Source organism: Coturnix japonica, chromosome Z, assembly GCF_001577835.2.
Source record: "Coturnix japonica isolate 7356 chromosome Z, Coturnix japonica 2.1, whole genome shotgun sequence".
In the NCBI taxonomy this organism is placed as follows: domain Eukaryota; kingdom Metazoa; phylum Chordata; class Aves; order Galliformes; family Phasianidae; genus Coturnix; species Coturnix japonica.
Window position 1 is genome coordinate 7508893 of NC_029547.1, and position 16709 is coordinate 7525601.

The window sequence follows — 16709 nt, forward strand, 5'->3', positions numbered from 1 at the left end:
GTGTGTCCGTGTGTCCGTCCGTCCGCGCGTCCGCCCCGCGCCGACACCGCGCGTCCCCCCGTCCCCCCCGGCGGCACCGCGGGACCTTCGTCCCCGTCCCCGAGCCGGGCGGGCATCGCGGCCGCACCGCCGCGCCAGGTTGAAACTGCGCCTTGCCGAGCCGCTGCCTGCTGCATCGCATTAGGCGAGCTGGAGCCGAGCTCGCGGGGGGGCTCTTTGTCAGCTGCAGCCTGTGGATTTCCCGGGCGGGAGAACAGAGTTTTTCCTTCTTGCCCCAAAGGCGCAACCTGCCCTCCCCGCTGTGGCAGCGGTGATTTTCATCCTTTTTTTTCTTAATTTCTTCCTTCCTTTCTTCCTTTTCTTTCTCTCTTTCTTTTTCTTTATTTTCTTCTTCTTCTTTTTTTTTTTTTTTTTCGGGGGGAGAGTTGATTTTATAAGAATATCATCTGCTTGGCGCGCTGTGGATCTGCTGTCCCGGGCTCGGCAGCTCACCCCGAGCACGATGAGGGCTGCTTTCCAGAATTGCATAACACACACCGTTCCCTGTGTGCACAAACTCCCTGACATCCCCTGATCCCGGTGACTTCCTTTCTAAATCCAGACCGGGGCTCCAGCCGCCGCTGTGCTGCCTTTACAGGGGATGGGACCTGGGCTGCAGGTTTCGGCTCTCCCAGGCTCTTCCAGCCGTTGTTTTTTAAGGCACTAAACTTTCTTCTTTTTTGGTGTAAAGACTGGCAGTTCTCCCTCCCTCTCCGATAAACAGTTTTCCCCTTTCTTCCCCACCCTGTGCTCATAGACACGTGTCTGTAGCGCAGGTTGTGGAGAGGGGATTGACTGCCGAGCTGTTTGTTTCCCTTCTCAGGTCTCTTTGTGTGTTTATTTGTCAGTTAACCCAGGAGGTCCTTTCCTCAGGTTGCATTTTGCTCCAGACCTTTCTGACTCCTGCTCGGATCTTGCACATTTTGCTCTGGTGGCCATTCTCTCTCCTTGCTCCCTCCCTGTCGTGAGCAGCCAAGCTCTGCTCTGATGGCTCTGGGCATCTGCGAGGGATGCTCATGGCCATGCATCTTGCTGGGACCAGGTGCTGGGATGGGGGTTGCTGTGGAGGGAGTACTGCCCATGCATGGGTTGTGCTTTGGCAGTGAGAGACCCATACCCACCAGACTTCTTTGCAGCAACCCTTTTGGATAACTTAATCCGAACCCACTGTCAAAACAGGCCAAGCTGTGAGCTTTGTGCTGTCTTTGGTCTGATTAACCCTGTGTGGATCTGCTCCAGCTGAGCCACTGAGTCCCCAGTGCAGAATGTGCCCCCGCCTCCTGTGCTGGGGAGGAAGGCGCCTCGGTGCCGCGGAGCTGCAGAGCTCGTGGTGCATGTATGGTTACAGATAACAGTGGTGGGGCTCAGCTTTTAGAAATAGTTCTGCAAAACGGGGAGCTCTGAGGGTGCTACCATCCTTTTCCCCCCTCCAATCCTGCGTGGAGCCGGAGGAGCACATCCTGCTTCTGCTGGGGAGCTTGGCTCCGTCGTTTATGATTGCAGCCGCTGCCATTATGCCTGACAGACGGGAGTTGCTGAGTAATGTGCTGTTTGTGTGTAAATAACTGAGCGCTCACCATCGCGCTCTCTGCCGTGGCTCTGCAGCGAGCTGCCTCAGCACCTCTGCTTGTGCAGACCCCAGTGAGCATCCTCCATTCCTTCTCCCCATGCCCTGCACATCGCTCCCAAAGTGCCAGTCTGCTGCCATGGGTCAGGGGGAGGCCGTGCTCCTACCTGGGTGCAAACTAGGGCCAGAAAGGGCTCTGTGTATGAGTGCATGTGTGTGTGTCTCCATGTGCCTTGGGTACAGGGATGCTGGCCTAGAGTTTGCAGAAGTGTGTTTTGCTATAAAGTAACTCACGGACAACTAGGAAAGCAGCTCTGTTTCACTGTGCTGGTTTGTTACATGTTTTTTCCCAACCTAGATACTCAGTCCCGAGTCCCCCTTAATTTCGTCCCATTACCACTGAAGATGCTGAATTATTCCTTCCTGTATCATTTTCATCCCATTTGCAGATTAGCATCCGACTCCCACTGTCAGTGCTTGCTCAGCTCAGCTAGACTGATCACAGCTCCTTTAATCTCCCCTTGTAAATCAATCCCTTCTGCCTCCCCATCATTTTTGTCGCTCGTTTTTCTGAAATCCCTCCAATTTGTCCATTTTGTGCTGGTGACGTATGCCTGGCCCTAAACATGATGTATACCAGGCATGGCAGCATGAGGGAAGGACACCTCCTCCCCTCCCACCCGCTGGGGCATGTGATGCTTTGTCAGCATTGAACTGAGTTACTTCCCCATTATTCTAAGCTATAGTTCCTGCTCGGTGTTGCAGAAGGAAGCAGCATACCCAGGTCAGTGCCCTGGGGGGAATCCCTCCAAATTTTGGTGGTGGGTTGGCAAGCTGGGTTTGTATGCTGCTATTGCACACTGGTGCTCCAGGTGCTGTGCCGGGGGCATCAGGAGAACACTGTGCCTCTTCCTGAAAAAGCTGATGGTCAAACAAGGTAAGGTGAGCAAAACGAGTGAAGACAAACTGTATGGGGCAGGATGGATGGGGAAACTGAGGTCCATGCAAGGCTCAACGCATGTTCCCTCGAATGCATGAGGACTTCACGTAGAGGCAGCACTTTGTACAGCTGTGCACTTTGAAGTTTCCTTGTCCCAAACCTGGAACTCTCAGCACTGTGTGTTCCCACTAGTTGGGAGGGCCGTGCCCTTCCAGGGACCATCTATTTTTAGGAGGAGCCATGTTCTGGACAGTGGCCACTGCAGATGCTCTCTGCCTCCTCCTCTTGGCCCCTCTCCAGGAGATCTGCTGGTGGGGAGGGTTTTGCTGAGACTGCGGGAGCTCGGGGGAGGTGGCACCATGCAGAGCACAGGGACACCTCAGGGGATGTCACTGCCCAGGGGTCTCAGTGGGGCTGCACTGCCCTTCACCTGAGTGGGGATGCAGCATTGGCTGAGGTCTGGGGACCAGCAGGACATGGCACGTATGTCTGCCTCTGGCTGTGATGCAGGGTACGTCCCTGGAGTAAGAGTGCAGTCTGGGTGGGTGCACAAGAGGGGTGACCGTGGTGGTCCTGATTGGGTGCCGGTCCCTTCACCAGGATGACACTAGGGGGCACGAGATGTGCTGGAATCCCCTTTGTTGGGAATGGGAAGGAAGGATGCTATGCGAAAGCCACTCTGGACCATTCCACCTCCTGCATGATACCTCTGCACATTTTGCAGGAATCTGAGCATGAAACCCCTGCGGAGCCCATGGGCTGATGTTGGTGGCATATCCTCGGTCCCTTGCCCTTAGTCTCTGTCTGTGGTCCCTTGTCCTACTGAGCGGAGGACGCGTCCATCTGGCTGCGCGCACTGTGCTGCTCGTGGCCTTGGGAGCAGCAGGAGTGGAGATGGGAGCACTGAGCTGGAAGCATCATGGAAGTGAGCAGGTTGTGGACTTGAACAGAGGGTCTCTGGGGAGTTAGGGAAATCCAAGAAACACCTAGCATGGTTTTAATACCTCCCAGAGGCTTTGTCCAGACAGAATCGGGTAAGGCTGGGAAGATGGACTGCACTTTGGTTTCATTTTCTGCTGGATGTTAAATCCACGTGAGATACCTCCTCAGGGTCGTGTTTTCCCAAAGCAGCAGAAACTTTAGAGTCAGCTGTGATGGGCAATCCCGATCGATCTGGAACATGTGTATATTTATGTATTAGATTTGTGTCCACATATATCTGGGTAAGGTTTCAAAGAATGTGTTTTTTAAGGTGTGTTTATTCATTTCGGCATTAATTCAACTGTCATATTGCCTTTCGTCCTTAAAGTCTATTATTCCAGCTGTGAATGCATGTATATGTATGAAAGCACTGTATACTGCAGTCCTTCTCTTGTTATAACAAACCTTGTGAAAAAGCAAATAAAGAGACATTGCTCTCATAGTGGGTTTGGAAGGATTTAATATTTATCTGCTATGAATTTTGATAGTTTTTGTTCAGCATGTTTGCAGGTTGTGGTATTTCTTTTTCTTCTTCTTTTTTTCTTTTTTTTCTTCTTTTTTTTTTTTCTTTTTTTTTTTTCTTTTTAAGGTTATCTGCTAAAAAATTTGTACAAGCAAAAAACAAAACAAAACAAAAAACTGAGAACATCCAGATACACTGAGTTTATTCATTACTTAATGAGCACAGAAGTCGAGCTCTTGGTCTAAAATGATGCTTGATAACAGCCTGGCACATCCATTTCTGCCCAGTCAGTTCTCAGTGCTTTTTGGCTGCCAGACCCCGGGATCCAAGCTGCTGCTTCTCTCTTAAACCCCCAGGCAACAATTTTAGGACACCGAAGCAATGCAATTGCACCCATCCTCCCGGAGCAGAGCTGGGAAGGTGGGGTGGGAGCACGGAGGAGATGCTGTGCTGCTGTTTGCTCTCTATGCTCAGCCACCCACAGCCCAGTGTGTGGTTCTGTGGATTTTGGGCTGTGCTGGGTCTGCTTTTAAAGTGCCGAGTCTGCTTTTAAGTCAATTAGGGATGCTGTCTGAAGGCGGTGTTGTGGTTTGAGGAGGGGAGGTTATTTGTCTGAAGGTGTTACCTAATTAGAGGGTGTAGTGAGGGCTCTAATTAGCCGTGACACCCTAAAGATGTCATTGATGCCCTGTCCCATCAGCCTTGCGTTGCCCTCTGGGGCTGCTGCTGTTTTCCAGTGATGCCTATACAGTCGTAGAGCAAAAGGAAGCTGCAGCAGATGGAAGCATTAATACGAGCACTCAGTGGGGGAAATGTCCCCTCCCTTTCCCCCGGGGGGGTGGGTTTGTGCTGCTCCCTGCACAAGGGAAGGGCGGGTGAGGGAGGCTGGAGAGGTTTGCAAGAAATGGTACTGTGATAGAGGGGTGATTGCATGGGACCAGCTGAAACCTCACCCAACCTGAGGGGCTGAGTACCTGAAAGAGAAGGGTCGGGGGCACCTCCAAGACTTCTGCTTCCTGCTCAGGTCACTTTGCAGTTTTGGGGTCAGGAAACAGAATGGATTGCTCCTTTGCTGCTGGTGCTGAGCATCAGCAGGAGTCAGGTGGAACTGGGGGGGGCTGGCTGGCAGATAGGGACAGGGAGCGGTGTTGCCCTGCCCAGCATCACCCAGCGACAGCATCCTGTGGTGCCAGGGCTGAGCTCACCCCTGGAGCTGCCAACATCCAAATGCTGCCTAAAGGAGATGCTCAGCCCCAGGGCAGATGTGCAGTCCTGGCAGAGCTCAGAGCTCCTTTGGAGGAAGAAGCTACTGCGGTTCTTCTTTGGATTGGAGAAGGGGATTCTCAGAGCTCAGCTCCTTCTTTTCTCAGTGCTGTGAGCAGCCCCACTCTGCAGAGGGGCTTTGGTGTTGTAGGCAGTGCCACTGTTCCCCTAAAGCAAATGCTCAGCCAGGCGCATCCCCACGCTGGTAATTACCAAGGGATGTGTCTGCTTTTAATTATGTGGGTGTTAAGGGAGTGCATGCATTTTGTTCACTGAGTTGCAGCCTGTTATTTTCCTATATCTCGTGGTCTCCGGTGGCTTTCACAATCCCTGGAGCATGGTATAGGGTAACGTGGTCATGGTGACCTGCAAGACCCTGATTGCCCACTCATGAAATGAAGCAGCTGCTTGCATTACAGGTATTCGCTCAGCACCACGATCATTTTGTCCATGAACTAAAAATAATGCTGGTGACAATGAGGACACATCATCTGCTGCCGTCAGACCTGGATGCAGAGGCAGGAAGGCTGTCCCAGGCTCTGCCAGTCTGTGATTTGTCCTCCTTTGTGCATCACCTCCCTGGCCTCCCAACTGGTGACTGAAAAATAAATACATTTTAAAAAAGGAGAGAACAAAATGCTGCCGCTGCTCTGAGGTTTGATCAAAAGCGCTCTGCAGACCTTCGGACTCATCACATAGCCAAGAGCTCTAGAAATAAGTTTTATGGCAAAGGTGCACCAGCACATAGCTATTATTTTGGGAAGGGGATGGCTTTGCTCCGGAGGCACCTGGAGAAGGTGCGTTTTGCAGGGTGTGCTGCAGGCTGTGTCAGCTGGAGGCTGCTTTATTTGCTCTCTTTTGGTCGCTGTTTGCCCCAGCTTTGCTGCACAGCACAGTTTCCTCCCGCTGCACACCCAACACGTGTTGCACAGACACGTTCCTCTGCTCTCTGTGCTGTGCCTGCCCACCTATTTGCAGCTGAAGGAACTGAAACTGCTTGCTTTCTTTCTCTCTTTCTCTCTTTCTCTCTTTCTCTCTTTCTTTCTTTCTTTCTTTCTTTCTTTCTTTCTTTCTTTCTTTCTTTCTTTCTTTCTTTCTTTCTTTCTTTCTTTCTTTCTTTCTTTCTTCTTTCTCTCTTTCCTCTCTTTCTCTCTTTTTCTTCTTTCTCTCTTTCTCTCTTTCTCTCTTTCTCTCTTTCCTCTCATCTCCTCTCTCTCTTTCTCTCTCCTCTCTCTTTCTCCTCCTTCTCTTTCTCTTTTTTTTCCTTTCTTTCTTTCTTTCTTTTCTTTCTTTCTTTCTTCTTCTTTCCTTGCTTTTCTTTCGTTTCTTTCTTTCTTTCTTCTGTTGCTTTCTTTCTTTCTTTCTTTCTTGTGCGTTCTTTCCTGTGTCTTGTGTCTGGTTCTTTCTTTCTTTCTTTCTTTCTTTCTTTCTTTCTTTCTTCATTTCTTTCTTTCTTTCTTTCTTTCTTTCTCTCTTTCTTTCTTTCTGTCTTTCTTTCTTTCTTCTTTCTTCCTTCCTTCCATTCACTTCCTTCCTTCCTTCCTTCCTTCCTTCCTTCCTTCCTTCTTCAGCTGTTTTCCATTTGCTTGTTGCGCGTGTTCTTCCTTTCGGTGTGGCCTGCGTCGTCCTCTTCTGTGGTCCTCCTCATCCTCTCTTCCTCTCTTCCTCTCTTCCTCTCTTCCTCTCTTCCTCTCTTCCTCTCTTCCTCTCTTCCTCTCTTCCTCTCTTCCTCTCTTCCTTTCGTTTCCTTCCTTCCTTCCTTCCTTCTTTCCGTTCCTTCCTCCTTCCTTCCTTGCCTTGCCTTTCCTCTCCTTCCTTCCTTCTTCCTTCCTTCCTTCTCCTTCCTTGCCTTCCTTTCCTTCCTTCCTTCGCTTCCTGCCTTCTCCTTCCTTCCTTCACTCCTTCCGTCCTGTCCTTCCTTCCTTCCGTCCTTCCTTCCTTTCCTTCCTTCCTTCCTTCCTTCGCTTCTTCCTTTCCGTTCCTTCCTTCCTTCCTGCCTCACTTTGCCTTCCTTCCTTCCTTCGCTTCCTTCCTTCCTTCCTTCCTTCCGTCCCTTCCTGTCTTCCTTCCTTCCTTCCTTCCTTCCTTCCTTCCTTCCTTCTTTTTTTTTCCTTTTTTTTTTCTTTTTTTTTCTTGTGATTCATAAAAAGTCTCTCTCTCTGAGGATGGAGTTGTCTGTGCTTTTATTGACTTGGTTCCGGGAACGGCAGTGACTTTTCCATCTCCTGTGTATATGATTTCTGCGAGGTCTCTGGAGCAGGGGCCAGCCCTCTCTGCTGCTGTATCTCCAGCCCTAACGTTGTTAGTCTGACAGGCCCATTGGATATGTAGGTGCATATAGTTTTATCTTGTGCATGAAAGCAAGGTCTGTAGCAGGGCACAAAGCATCTCCAAAGGCGATACAGGAGGGAGCACATTGGCTTGACAGCATTGTTGGCCATACCACAGTAGTGATGTGCCAACTGGCAGAAGCCCCTGACTCTTGTACCGGGATGTTTCTGCATGTCTCCACTCTCAGGCCATTCTGGGGAGCTCCCCTCTTAGCAGTTGCAGCTGGGCTCTGTGGAGTCCAGTGCTGCAGGATAGCCCACACATTTGCATGGGGATTCCCAATGATGTCATCCGTCCCTTCAAAACCCAGCAAGGTGTCATCAGCAGAAAGGCTATTTTCCACCTGTGCACCCTGCATGCTGGGCTCTTGCTTCATGCACATTGTACTCTCTATTCTGAGATACACTGACCGAGCTGGTGGAGCTCATTTGGCTGGGATGAAGGCTGGGATGAGTCTCACAGATGCCCTGCATCTCCACCCTGCAGTTTTTTCACGGTATAGTCACATTTGCCGCCCCTCATCTATCTTTAGGTCAGTTGCTTTGGGTCCATGACTCCATTGCTCCTCCAGGAAACAGGGGTGAAAGATAATGTCTTTAGGACCTAAGATGGGTCCCTGACTTCAAGAGCATTCAGCATTTGTGCTTCCTAGTTTTGGCACATCTTTACAAGTAGCCAGGCCAGCAGTGTTGTTCTTTTTCCAGGTGGATCTTTCCACCTCCCCAGGGCTGAGAAAGGGAGAAGGCAATGAAGCACCTCTGCCCAGGTCAGAGGTATCACTGGCAAGGGAAGGGGCTTGGTGGTTTCAGCTTTCCCCCACATGGGATGGATTGGGATTGTCTGACCAGTGTTTGGGTTTAGGTTCTGGGAAATGTGGTGTATGTGCACAGTGATACCTGTGTCTGCGTTTAGTTCTGTGGTATTTGCCATGGCACATTACCACAGTCAGCAGTGAACCTTGCCACAGTGTGGGGATGCAGGAAAGTATCATTGCCTGCACAGAGGGGAAACTGCAGGCTGGAATGGCTTTGGGATTTCCTGGAGGTCCCAGAGCAAAGATGGTGGCAGAAAACCAGACTTACTGAGTTACAGATGGATCGTTCCAGCTGTGGGACACAGCAGAATACTCTTTCCCTAGAGCAACGCAGGGTGTCCACCCCTCCGTGCAGTGCTGTGTGCTTATCTGTCTACCTCTTTGGCAGCTGAACCCCTGAAATGACATTTGAAGGCTTTACATTTATTCTCTCCTGCCAGTTCCAGATTGGATTTGCTGAGTTGTCAGGCAGAAGATGCTTTTCTCCTAAGCGCTGGCCCTGCAGCAGCTCCCTCTGCTCCATCCCTTCTTGGAGCAGAGCAGCTGGGTTCCTTCTGCCTCCACTGTCACCAAGCAGAGATGTGTGGGGGCTGGAGCCACAGCTTTGCCAGTGGGTGCATGAAGAGAAACAGATTTCAGCTTCCTTCTTCTCCTCTTGTTTGGGCCACGCTGGGATCAGCTGGCAGTGGGTGCTGAAAAGCGACAGACAGGGCTTGCTCTGGGAAAGAGATGCTGTGGTGGAGAGGGTGAGGGTACTCAGTGCAATCACATCCTCCTGCAGCTGGCTGATGCATCTGACCTAGGTGTGTGCAATGAGCTGGTGGGTTCTCAGCACTGAGCCCCAGCAGGCGGGATGCCTGTCTGCAGATAACCAGGACGAGTGACACTAACAAGCAGCTCGTCCGCCAGCTCTCTGCGAGGAAGGCGAGCGCTTGTCCATGCATGGTGAGTAAATTGTGCCTTTGTCCCCGGAGGCTGTCACTCTGACACTCTGCCGTGCTCTGCTGGCACAGAGCAGCACTGGGGGCTTGCCTTGGCAAGCAGAGCAGAGACACGTGTCCCAGCTGGAAGAGAGAAATGAGAAACCTCCCTGAGAAGGCATTTGCAAGTGGCAATGTGACCGTGCATGCTGCTGGGGTCCAAGTGGACAGCAGTGTCCCTGAGCTGGAGCAGAGCTGGGAACAGCCTGCTGTGTGCTGGTCCTTGAGTGCTGCCGAGGACTTTGTGCGCTATGGTTGCACAGCAGTAACAGCGAGGCTGGCAGCTCAGTGGGTGCCACATAACTCAGAGCAGCAGTGATGCTTTGACCCCTGCACATGGGTAGGATGCCCCACAGCTGTTGCACAAACAGAGCCCACGCTCAAGGGCAGAGCCACCACGTGTGGGTGCAGAGAGGCTGTGACACAGGCAAATTCAGTGTTGGCTGCAACGAGCAGCACATCCGAGGTTGCTGCTGTCACCCAGGCTGGGAGATGGAGGAATTTAATTATCCTTCTAACTTCTTCCAGAAGGGGCTTGGATGCCATAGCAGCAGACAGCTTTCTAAAACTGAGAGTAGGGAGGGGAAGAAAGACAAAGCACCTTCCTTTGCTGAGTCCTGGCCATTCACTCTCCTAGTCATCCCACCCCAGACAGCATGAATGGGCTTTGGAGGAACCGTGGGCAAAGGGCACAGCCATGTCAGTGACACCTCCTCCCCTCTGCAGGATGTGATCTGCTGGAGGTAGAGTTCTGTAGGGCTCTGCTTCACAGCCCTGCTGCATGCTGTCTCCCCTCAATCGCTGCCGTGGACATTAATTTTTCCCAGATTTCTGCTTTCCTTTGAATATCTCTGCTGTGGATCATTTTCCTTGCATGTGTTAGCTGGTATTTTCCCAAAGCTGAGTCCTGAGCTATTTCCTGCCTGTCTTTCTGTGATTTCTTGTGCTCCCTCTTCTGTTGTGCATACACCCACCTTGGTACTTGCCATTGTCGCTGGGTATGGAGGAGACTTCTTGCTCCTCTGATTCAAAAAGCCTGCAGGAGGAGAGGAGCTGCCCATTACAAAGACTGCAGAGCCTAAAAAGAGGTTTGCTCCTGCTTACACCTCTTCAGATTTGAGCATAGTGGCTTAAGTCCTGTGGTAGCCACAGTGGGAGAGCACAGAGTTTTGGGATGGGGAGAGCTTTGTGGAGAGGGGAAGGAGGGTGTTGCAGGGCAGGATGCTGAGGGTCTGTAGAGCTGCAGGCTGGAGCTCGAGGATGCGATGAGAAGGGAGAAGCAGGTAGCTACTGCCCTGAGGGTCTGCGGGAACAGGAGGCAATAAGAGGATGTAGGGGCTGTGGGGAGTCCTCTCTACAGCACTGTGGGTTTTATGCTTGGAAGTGCCTCTGTGAGCCCCTTTCTTCCCTCCTTGCCTTGTACACTTCACCAGAGTACCAGGACAATGCTGCTTTTCCCGAAGCCTGCGGAGGATCCCCACCTCGTGCTGCACACTCAGGAGCCAGACAGCAGCTTAAAGACTAAATATATCTGCTGCTGCAGCTCTTGGCTCCTATAAAAATAAATCTTACCGAGGTAACTTTGTGCTGTGCAGTTCTTAGAGCTTGCTTTGCTGTGGTTTCCACTGAGATAGCATTTGGCTAACACAGCCAAACATGAGCAGAACAAGCCTGGAGCTGTATAGAAAGTGATAAGATAAGGCAGGGCTATGATTTGCCTGTCTGATCCTGAAGCTTTGTGCATTATTTAGTGTGTGTAGTGAGAGGTCAGTAGCCTCCTGATAATTTTCATTAGATTAGTCAGGCAGGGTAATCACCTGCTCAGAAAAACCAACTTGACACTGTCTGTTCAATAGTTGGGGTTTAACTGAAAATAAATAGCCTTGTAATTATAAGGACACTGCCAAGGTCAAAAGGCTCAAAGATTCTCTTTCTTTTCTCCCTCTGATATGTTTACAGAGATCTTGCTATTCTTTGTGAGTTTTTTTTTTTTTTTTTTTTTTTTTTTTTTTTTTTTTTTTTTTTTCCCCTCCCTTAAATTCAAATCAAAAGCTTCAGAGCTCTTAAAGGAAATTCAACACTTCCACAGCAGTGGACGTGAGTGGTGTTGCAATAGCCAAATGATGCCTCTGACCCCATGCTAATGAGCGGGGCACTCATTAGTGCACTGGAGTGTGTGCTGTGCGCCCAGGCAGGGCGGGGATGTGCTTCCCTCCTCATCTGTGCTAATTCTGGGATGGATCCAGCCTACAAAACCTGGCTGCAGGTTGCTCCCTGCTTATGTAGCAGACTGCATCCTTCTTCGGGTGATGTCAACCCAGCCCAAGTGCTGTCCTGTTGGAGTTGTGCATTAGCTCTTGGAGTTGACTCTGCTGCTGTAGTTGGATGCTGCTCCTTCTCAGAGAGCCCAGGGAGGAAGAATGGAAATGATGCTGATTCTGCTCAGCTTTAATCAGTACCAATGAGCTCTGCAAAGGGGTTCATCCATTGTAGCAAATGGGATATTAAAGCTGGGGTCGGCGTGTGTGCACTGATGAAAACCTTGCCCTTTTCCAGCTTCAGGTGGTTGTGCTTGCTATTTATCTTCCTCAACTGCATGTGAACACTAATGTCTGGAGGGATCTTTGTAATCTTGTCCTTCTGCAGGACTTATGGTTTCTGGATGAGAGCTGGGGAAGATGCTGATGCTCAGGGTGTGTTCAGAGCTGCTGGTGCCAGAAGTGATGGAGAGGTTATTGTGTTCTGTGCACTGTGGCCCGGGCACCTTGCTTTGCCCGGCAGTTGGGTGAAGCAAGCAGTGATGCTTTCTGTCCTGAGCTTGTCTGTGAGCCAGGAGACCTGCTGCCTGCTTCAAACCTGGGTACCTACATATCACAAAAGGCAATGTTTGCATGCTGATGTCATCACAGAGCTGTGTGCATCCTTGCTTTGGTGAGCTCCCATCCCGGCCGGATGAGTTAGCACATTCAGCCCCAGCAGATCCTGGATTTTGTTTTATTTCCTCCATCCTGATGGACCATAAATAGGGATCCTTATCACGGAGCTGGCGGGGCTGATGCTTGGCCCATCTTTGCAGGAGTCTGTTGCTCTCATTCTCTGTCATAGGCTTTGACGGATGCCTCGGGGATAAGAAGGGCAGGGCAGGGACCGATGTGCCAAATGACGGATGGTGCGGTCTGGTGAGTGACGCCGCGCGGCCGCGTGCGGGTGCTGCCTCCACGGGAGGAGAGGGGCTGCCTTGACAGCTTGTTTTGAAAGCAGAATGACTTCAGGGCTGGATTCTTTTTTTGTCCTCCCTTCCAGCTTTATTCCCACCCCCAAATCCCCCTCTTTTTTTTTTTTTTTTTCTTCCCTTTTGCCTGACAGAAAAAGCATAACTTGTCTTTGTTTAATTGGTGCTTTGTGCCTGTCTCCTGCCAGAACTTAACGGAGAGGGGGCTGGCTGGATCAAAGCGGCTCGAAGTTGGGAAGCTGTTATACATCCAGCCTGCCTGTTTAAAGCAAAACCCCACTTTTATTTCCCCCCCTCCCTCCCAGCTGCAAGCCAGTTCCTGGCACATAGTGAAAGCGGTACATTGGCTGCTGCTGTGAGCCCCCCTTGGAGCAGCCTGGTAGCATGGGGATAAGCATTGGTGTGCTGCTTGGAGCATCGAATCGACAAGTGCTTGTGAGGCTTCAGTCTGTTTCATGATCTTACAAATAAGACCTGCTGGCGTCTGAAACACAAAACAAATGCATTGTGGATTGAGCGAGGAAGCAGTGTAGTGTGGGCAGACCTGGACGTGCTGTCTGTAGGGCAGAGCAGGGTTAGAGCAGAGCTCCAGCTCCCCAGGTGTCTCTGGTTTCTGTCTCATCACTGTTGAACATCCGTGATGTGAGGCCAGGTAACTTCTTGCAGTAAGGTCTGTAGACAGGAGAGAGTTCATGCCCTTGTGTTGTACTCAGCCTCTGTCTCTGGCAGAGAACAGCGTGGGATTGCCCATGCTATGAGACCTACTGCAGCCTTTGCAGAATGGTCTTACCCTGCTTTTTGTGGAGCAAAAGCAGCAAAGTGAACTGCTGCAGTGTGTGACTGGTGCCCGGCTGTGTGCTCGCTCCTGCAAGTGGTTGTGTACTTCCCAGCGCTGCTTGCTGCAGCCTTGCCTGGACTCAAGGATGGGCTTAGGATCCTTTCATGGTTCCTCCCAGCTGGACCTGTCCCTGTGCAAAGGGCATAGTCAATTGAATTGATTTTTTTTTATTATTTTTATTGTCAAATTTTCTTCTGCCATTTGCAGGGGCATCCAGCCACTCATAGCTTGTTCTGGTTGCAGGGAGCATCCTTACCTTGCTGGGCTGTGCTTCTTGCTGTCTTCATTATGTGACCATGGGTAGTTTTTCTGTACAGCCCTGGCACATATGGTGGTTGCAGGTGGCTTTGGTACAGCAGAAACAAGGTGCCTGCTTATCTCTGGTGCATCTGAGCAAAGCTGCTGGAAGGGTATAGGTCTGTGGGAGTCCCTGGGCTCTTCCTTAGCAAGATGGGAGCAAAGCATGAAGCAGTTTACCTACGAACATCAGGTTCCCCATGGCACCTTTGGGAACTTTGCTACAGACAGTGAAGGACCTGCTGCAGTGAGTGGGTGGTGACTGGAATGGAGATGTGGGGGCTGTAAAGGCATTTGGGGAGAGAACTGAGAGTGCAGCTTGTGCTGGGCTGATCTAAAATTGATGGTTGGGTGTCCATGAGAAGATATCAGTGATGCCTGCACAGTCTGAAAGCCCTCACTTTGCCACCAAAGGGCTGTGGATGGAGTCTAAATAGTGTTTGGTGAGTGCTCCTCTGCAGAGAGGAGGGCTGGAGTGAGTCCTGTCTGGACTGGTGCAAATGCAGGGTCAGAGAGTGTGTGCTCATCCCTTATTATCCTATCCTGCTCAGATGGAGACAGGTAAGGAGAGCAAACCACATCTATCAGAGACCAGAGCCCTGATGGAATATGAGCATTGAGAGAGGGAGATACGGTATTTATACTGTGGTCAGGGCAGGATGCCCAAAGGAAGAGGTATTTCAGAGAATACCCTTGGGGCTTATTCCTTGTTTTCTTGGGAGCTTTGGATGCTTTCATGGGAGAGAGTGTTTAAAAAAAAGATAATCAGCTCCATTGCAGTAGGATCCTAGTTTGCTCCTGCAGGGCTGATCTGTCTGCCTGTCCCATCTCCAGCCTCTCTTCTTGCAGAGCTTCTCCCGGTGGGTCTTCGCTCCCAGCTGAGTGAAGCACTAAAGCTCTGGATCTGTCTTTATACTGGCAAAATTTATTCAGCAGATCAGTGTTTCAACCCCTTCTCAGTGTTGTTGCCTGTATTGATCTGTGGGAAGAGGGGAAAAGCAGCATCCACCCTCATGAGCCATTTCTTTCCTATTTTCAGCTTTAGGCTTGCAGCTGCTAGGCTCTGACCACACCGTGCTGACAGCCATGGTTACCTCTTAGGGATGCCTGGAGCAGAGCAGGGCAGGTGGTCTCACCTGTTAGTGATGGGATGAGCCCTTTCTGCTTTCTTCTGACCCTCCTTCTGCCTGTGCTTTTGTTGCTGTGCTCTTGTCAGTGGAAAATGACTGGTGTATATACCTATTCTTAAGTCCCTGAGGAGCCTTAACCTTATTTCTAAGCTGGAAATACCATGCTCCATAGGGCAGAAATTGAGGGCTGCAGTAATTCCAGCGTTACACCAAAGCCTCTGGGGAGCAGCCGGCTGCTTCCCTGGGACTGCAGCAAGTCAGAGGCCGTGGCGGGGCTGATATCTCCTGCCTCATGCTGCCAGATGTGTGATGGACAGGGGCGATGGGGAGGAGTGCAGGTTTCCAGCACGTGGAAGCTTTGTGCTTTTCTCCTTGCCCAGGGGATCAACTTGCTGCTCCATCACCTAGTGAGAGCTCAACCTGCTGCAAGCTTTGGCTGGATGGCCTCTTCCTGCATCCCCATTTCTCATCGCTGGGGTTCAAAGCCGGGGTGGGGGGGGGGCCCTAATTGCCCCTCTTCCCAAGGCTCCTGCCTGTGTTAACGACCTGTAATGGGATGGGCCATGTTAGCCTATTAAGCCCCAATGGAGTTCCTTGTAGACTTAAGTGTGAGGAATTTCGCTCAACCATGTTAAAACATTTCCACCCCCTGTAATAGCTTCATGCATTGATTTAACCCTATGGCAGCTGGGATTGTTCGCTGGGAACAGCCATATGGAGAGCTGTCCTGCTGTCACGCAGCTCCTTTGGCCGGGGCTTACATTTCAGGGGGATCTGATTAGCACCGGGGCTGCTCTTGCTCTTGCCTCCTCCCGCCTGAGCCCTTGCGGGAAGCAATTTTCTTTCCACTGCGCTGAGCCTGGCTTTGCTGCTTTTAATGAGAGTAATTTTGCCCTGGCTTGTATCAGCCGCAGCCCACCTGCGCTGCCAATTACCCCGGCAGATCTGGCGTGACCTGTGGAGCTGGGAGCAGCCTGTCCGAGCTTTAAGTGTTTCTGAGCTGTAAGGTGTGAAAAATCTCACCAGTGTCCAAATGGAGATGGAGGGGAAATGGCTTTCCGGGTTATGAACGACCTCAGGACAGCACTGGCATCAGGTGCTGCGGATCTCGGTGGGATTTGCAGAGAATCAAGGGCTCACTAATGGCAGGCACTTTGCCAGCGTTTTGGGAAAGATGTTCTTCCTAATTGCAGGCTGCCTGCCCTAATTTTTGTTGTTGTTATTGAATTAGTTAAATGTGTATTGTAACACCCCGGTGCCTGGACAGACCTGGAGAGCCGTGTGTGCAAACATGCTGAAAGGGCTCTGCGGGATGGAGAACGGTGGTTCTGCTGTATAAACACAGTGCATCTGTCACGTTTATAGAGAAGCCAGTGTCCATGCCAGTTCTGACCGAGGCATTGCACAGATTTACCTTCTGCGGTGTCTGTGTGGGCATGACCTCCTCATGGCTGGAGGGTAGTGCTCAGATGCCTTCCAGCCTCCTTGGGATTGCTGTCTTTGTCATCGCTTCTGACATACCTGAAGGAGAAAACAGGGCTGACTGCACCCTTTGGGCCCCTCTGTGGTGCAGGTAGTGGGATGGCTGCAACACTGATGCAGCGAAGCCTGTTGTAAGGCTCAGTGCCCGTGCCCATGTTTCTGCTGCAGCCCCTGTGTGCAAATACACTGATAAAAGGTGTGCATATAAAGTTATCTGTGAGCCTGTGGGCAATCAGTATAAAATGACCAAGCAAAGAGGGAGGAGTTTGAACAGGAGCACAGAACAGACTGTTAACCTCAGATATCTCTGAGATGTCATTGTACGAAGAGGCGGTTCTTTGGGAATCAAACA

At 50.9% G+C, this 16709-nt stretch overlaps 1 protein-coding gene and 1 long non-coding RNA gene across 4 annotated transcripts in view; both read left to right on the forward strand.

Moving 5' to 3' along the window:
* The window catches only part of CNTFR (ciliary neurotrophic factor receptor), a 165466-nt gene that overhangs the window by 484 nt on the left and 148273 nt on the right, over positions 1-16709 (forward strand). The window contains exon 1 of one of the 3 annotated variants that reach the window (XM_032441287.1): positions 12442-12557. The exons of the other annotated variants lie outside the window; for them this stretch is intronic. The gene's annotated coding sequence lies outside the window, so the exon portion shown is untranslated. Of the gene's footprint in view, positions 1-12441; positions 12558-16709 lie in introns of those variants that run through there. 3 annotated transcript variants of the gene reach the window in all.
* On the forward strand, positions 152-3967 carry LOC107305823. The gene is made up of 2 exons (XR_001551899.2): positions 152-2543; positions 3271-3967. It is a non-coding gene; the product is annotated as an uncharacterized LOC107305823 (long non-coding RNA).